Genomic DNA, 6,000 nt, shown 5'->3' on the forward strand with positions numbered 1-6,000 from the left:
AGGACGGTGTGTAGTATCGTTTTCAACCACAGGAAGGCGACAAGTGACTGCTGTAGTGTTGAGATGGAGAGGCTACAGCTTCTTTCACTGGCGCTGGAAATTAGGGTCGATCTGTCCTAACAACTCTGCCGGAGACCAATATATATCGGCCTACGTTATTTCTTTGAATATATATGGATTTCCTCATCTGCAGGCAACTTCTACTCAGGCTAGTTGAGTAGGCCTATATATCACACAAATCCAATCCCTTAGGACCAAGGCTAATATGGTTTATGGGATTGTATTGACCTGAAAGTGGCATAGGTCTATTTGAAAATTTTTTCCCACAAAGAAATTCAGCATGAGATGATTAGGCTACACAATAAAGAAGTTGGATGCAGATTATAAATGAACTTTATTGTCCTAGGGGAAACATGGTCTATGTAGGACACAGTGCTGCAGAATAAAGACTGTACATTATAAACCTATATAAATATGTCCCTCCTTTTCCATTGTCTCGCAGCTGTGTGGAGGTATCGGCATAGCCTGTAGTGGAGAGGGGTGGAGGAGAGGAGAGGAGAGGAGGAGAGGGGTGGAGGAGAGGAGAGGAAGAGAGGGGTGGAGGAGAGGAGAGGAGGAGGGGAGAGGAGGAGAGGAGAGGAGGAGAGGGGTGGAGGAGAGGAGAGGAGAGGAGGAGAGGGGTGGAGGAGAGGAGAGGAGAGGAGAGGGGTGGAGGAGAGGAGAGGAGAGGAGGAGAGGGGTGGAGGAGAGGAGAGGAGGAGAGGGGTGGAGGAGAGGAGGAGGGGGATGGGGAGGGGAGATGGGGGAGGAGAGGAGAGGAGGAGATGGGTGGAGGAGAGGAGAGGAGGAGGGGAGATGGGGTGGAGGAGGGGAGAGGAGGAGGGGAGATGGGGTGGAGGAGAGGGGTGGAGGAGAGGAGAGGAGGAGGGGAGATGGGGAGGAGGAGAGGGGTGGAGGAGAGGAGAGGAGAGGAGGAGAGGAGGAGGGGAGATGGGGTGGAGGAGGGGAGAGGAGGAGGGGAGATGGGGTGGAGGAGAGGAGAGGAGGAGGAGGGGAGATGGGGTGGAGGAGAGGGGTGTAGGAGGGGAGATGGGGTGGAGAGGAGAGGAGAGGAGGAGGGGAGATGAGGAGAGGAGAGGAGATGGGGAGATAGGGTGGAGGAGAGGGGTGGAGGAGGGGAGAGGAGGAGAGGGGTGGAGGAGAGGAGAGGAGGAGGGGAGACGGGGTGGAGGAGAGGGGTGGAGGAGGGGAGAGGAGGAGAGGGGTGGAGGAGAGGGGAGAGGGGTGGAGGAGAGGAGAGGGGTGGAGGAGAGGAGAGGAGAGGAGGAGGGGAGAGGGGTGGAGGAGAGGAGAGGGGTGGAGGAGAGGAGAGGAAATGGGGAAGACAGGAAAGACAGTGACTCACCCCTGGTCTAGCATCCATGGTGGGGTCGATCAGAGGGTGGCAGGGAGACAGGCCTTCATGCGCAGTGTGTAGCCTTTTAAACTGAGACAGTGGTACAGACACACAATTTGGGTTCACTATATAAAGAATGTGGGGTTCCAGGTCGTAGTTGCCTGATGACTAACCCTGAATTTAATTTCACTGCTCTATCAATCGCTACATACATTGTCTGAATCTGCCATCCTAGAAGAAATTTGTGAGACTTCATTTCAAAATGAGGGGCGTTGTATAAAACAAATTATTCAGCGATTGGATCGTCTCTAACAAATCTAACCATTGAAAACATATACGTTGCTTATGTCATGTAGGCCAGCTCTGGCCCAACACATTGGTTTGTGGGACCAATCAGAACAGTCAGAATGTGTTTGCGATCTATAAATTATAGGGGAGGGAGGCAAATCCAGACTCAATGTGGAGAATAAACATCAGTTTGGCCAGAGTGATGTGGACAGGTAGCCAGGCAACAGGTCACTGTTTGCCTTATTTACAGTGCAGGACAAAACAAAACAAAAATTGACACTTTTAAAAAACACGAGGCTTAAACTGGGTTTTAGACTAGGCCCTTGTCTTGGGCAGGATTAAGGGAAAGATGACTGGAGCAAAGTACAGAGATTTCACTGATGAAAACCTGCTCCAGAGAGCACAGGACCTCAGACTGGGATGAAGGTTCACCTTCCAACAGGACAACAACCCTAAGCACACAGCCAAGACAACGCAGGATTGGCTTCGGGACAAGTCTCTGAATGTCCTTGAGTGGCCCAGCCAGAGCCCAGACTTGAACCCGATCGAACATCTTTGGAGACCTGAAAATAGCTGTGCAGCGATGCTCCCCATCCAACCTGACAGAGCATGAGAGGATCTGCAGAGAGGAATGGGAGAAACTCCCCAAATAGAGGTGTGCCAAGCTTGTAGCATCATACAGTGCCTTGCGAAAGTATTCGGCCCCCTTGAACTTTGCGACCTTTTGCCACATTTCAGGCTTCAAACATAAAGATATAAAACTGTATTTTTTTGTGAAGAATCAACAACAAGTGGGACACAATCATGAAGTGGAACGACATTTATTGGATATTTCAAACTTTTTTAACGCCCAATTTTTCAGTTTTTGATTTGTTAAAAAAGTTTGAAATATCCAATAAATGTCGTTCCACTTCATGATTGTGTCCCACTTGTTGATTCTCCACAAAAAAATACAGTTTTATATCTTATGTATGTGCTGACATAACTAATACGCCCCGGTAGTCTTTTCCTGACTGAAAACAAATGTAACAGAAATGACCCTGCGTGGATACATGGATTATCTGGGCAGCGCTACAGCTTTATTTGATGTGAGTTTACTGTATATGAATGAGGTGTGTGTGTGTGTTTTACTAAACCTACTCGTCTCTTACTATAGGGCAAGATTTAGCCCTGTGGCAGTTCAAAGAACAATCATGTCCCTTCAGAGGCGCCTGTCCCAGAAGTCCCATGATAACCAAACGTAATTACTTTAAGTATGTGATTCATTGTAAACTACCAAACCATGTCTGTGTTTTGAGAAATAGGGCCTAAAAACAGAGGGAGAACTACAATGATTTGGCCTGTGACCATTTCAGGACCCAACTCCTCCTCAAGCACTTCCCTTAGCCTGTAGGGATATTGCTATCTGCAAAGACTGGATTGATGTGTGTGTGAGAGAGAGACCATTTTGGTTAGAATTAATCCTCTGAGAGACTAGAGCTCTGGTGCTTATGCCCCCCCCCCTCCCCATGCCAATGAAGGAGAGGTCAAAATCAACATCTGAGCTCTCACTTCCTCCCCATCCCCACTCTCTCCCTCCACCATTCCCACTCCCTCCACCATCCCCACTCTCTCCCTCCGCCATCCCAGTCTTTTCCTGGTGTTAAGTTGAGTGGGGAGTTGCCATGCCAACTCAGAGTGGGGATCCCTGTTCCGAACTAGGCCTCAAAGCAGTAGCGGCATTAAACAGTGTGTACGTGTGTGTGTGATGGATTCAGACCAGAACAATATGTGAAATCAGGTCAATCATTTGTCAGACCTCATTTAACACACACACACCCACCCACCCACACCCCCACACACACACATACTTTAAGAAAGACTCGGATCACAAATGAAATATGAAAACCTTTGTAGGAATCTGTATTTAAGATTGAACTCTACATACATTCATACATCTGTAGTGTTGAGGAACAGAGAGCGGACCGGTGTGTTCAGGATTCTTTACAGGAGACAGAATGTGATCCAGAGACACATGTTATAATGAACAATAAGGGCAGTGATTCAGGACAAAGAGAATGACTGGAGAGGAAAAACAGAGTGTGTTGTGTGTGATGTTAGTCACTGTCTCTCTCCTCCCGCGTTTGCATCTCGCTGAGCGTACTCTCGTCAATGTTCTCCAGGCTGTCTGCATGCTGGATGCTAAGCTCAGACACAGGGATTGTGGGAAGTGTAGTCTGCTCAGGGTAGAGCCAGGGCTTAAAGCCTGGGTTGTGTCTCTGCTTCCACTCTCCGTACTTTAGACACGCCTTACTGATCTTCTTCATCGCCTGCACACACAGACAGAGAGGGAGAGAGAGAGGGAGACAGATCTGCATTTAGCCAGGGTTAGAAGGAACACACACAGACAGAGAGGGAGAGAGAGAGAGGGAAACAGATCTGCATTTAGCCAGGGTTAAAAGGAACACACACAGACAGAGAGAGGGAGAGAGAGAGGGAGACAGATCTGCATTTAGCCAGGGTTAGAAGGAACACACACAGACAGAGAGGGAGAGAGAGAGGGAGACAGATCTGCATTTAGCCAGGGTTAAAAGGAACACACACAGACAGAGAGAGAGAGAGAGAGAGGGAGACAGATCTGCATTTAGCCAGGGTTAAAAAGGAACACACACAGACAGAGAGAGGGAGAGAGAGAGACAGATCTGCATTTAGCCAGGGTTAAAAAGGAACACACACAGACAGAGAGAGTGAGAGAGGGAAACAGATCTGCATTTAGCCAGGGTTAAAAAGGAACACACACAGACAGAGAGAGGGAAACAGATCTGCATTTAGCCAGGGTTAAAAAGGAACACACACAGACAGAGAGAGGGAGAGAGAGAGAAACAAATCTGCATTTAGCCAGGGTTAAAAAGGAACACACACAGACAGAGAGAGGGAAACAGATCTGCATTTAGCCAGGGTTAAAAAGGAACACACACAGACAGAGAGAGGGAGAGAGAAACAAATCTGCATTTAGCCAGGGTTAAAAAGGAACACACACAGACAGAGAGAGGGAAACAGATCTGCATTTAGCCAGGGTTAAAAAGGAACACACACAGACAGAGAGAGGGAGAGAAACAAATCTGCATTTAGCCAGGGTTAAAAAGGAACACACACAGACAGAGAGAGGGAAACAGATCTGCATTTAGCCAGGGTTAAAAAGGAACACACACAGACAGAAAAGGAGAAACAAACACACACAGACAGAGAGAGGGAAACAGATCTGCATTTAGCCAGGGTTAAAAAGGAACACACACAGACAGAGAGAGGGAGAGAGAGAGAAACAAATCTGCATTTAGCCAGGGTTAAAAAGGAACACACACAGACAGAGAGAGGGAAACAGATCTGCATTTAGCCAGGGTTAAAAAGGAACACACACAGACAGAGAGAGGGAGAGAGAAACAAATCTGCATTTAGCCAGGGTTAAAAAGGAACACACACAGACAGAGAGAGGGAAACAGATCTGCATTTAGCCAGGGTTAAAAAGGAACACACACAGACAGAGAGAGGGAGACTGATCTGCATTTAGCCAGGGTTAAAAGGGAACACACACAGACAGAGAGCAGATGTGTTGTCTGCTGTACCATGTAGTAACGTAGTGAGAGAGAGAGATGTCTGCTGTACCATGTAGTAACCTAGTGAGAGAGAGATGTCTGCTGTACAATGTAGTAACCTAGTGAGAGAGAGATGTCTCCTGTACAATGTAGTAACCTAGTGAGAGAGAGATGTCTCCTGTACAATGTAGTAACCTAGTGAGAGAGAGATGTCTCCTGTACAATGTAGTAACCTAGTGAGAGAGAGATGTCTGCTGTACCATGTAGTAACCTAGTGAGAGAGAGATGTCTCCTGTACAATGTAGTAACCTAGTGAGAGAGAGAGATGTCTCCTGTACAATGTAGTAACCTAGTGAGAGAGAGAGAGGTCTCCTGTACAATGTAGTAACATAGTGAGAGAGAGATGGTCTCCTGTACAATGTAGTAACATAGTGAGAGAGAGATGGTCTCCTGTACAATGTAGTAACCTAGTGAGGGAGAGAGAGGTCTCCTGTACAATGTAGTAACCTAGTGAGGGAGAGAGAGGTCTCCTGTACAATGTAGTAAACTTGTGAGAGATGTCTGCTGTAGCATGTAGTAACCTAGTGAGAGATGTCTGCTGTACCATGTGGTAACCTAGTGAGAGATGGTCTGCTGTACCATGTAGTAACCTAGTGAGAGATGTCTGCTGTACCATGTAGTAACCTAGTGAGAGATGTCTGCTGTACCATGTAGTAACCTAGTGAGAGATGTCTGCTGTACCAT

The sequence above is a fragment of the Oncorhynchus gorbuscha genome, linkage group LG13 (assembly GCF_021184085.1).
Source record: "Oncorhynchus gorbuscha isolate QuinsamMale2020 ecotype Even-year linkage group LG13, OgorEven_v1.0, whole genome shotgun sequence".
Taxonomy (NCBI): Eukaryota; Metazoa; Chordata; class Actinopteri; order Salmoniformes; family Salmonidae; genus Oncorhynchus; species Oncorhynchus gorbuscha.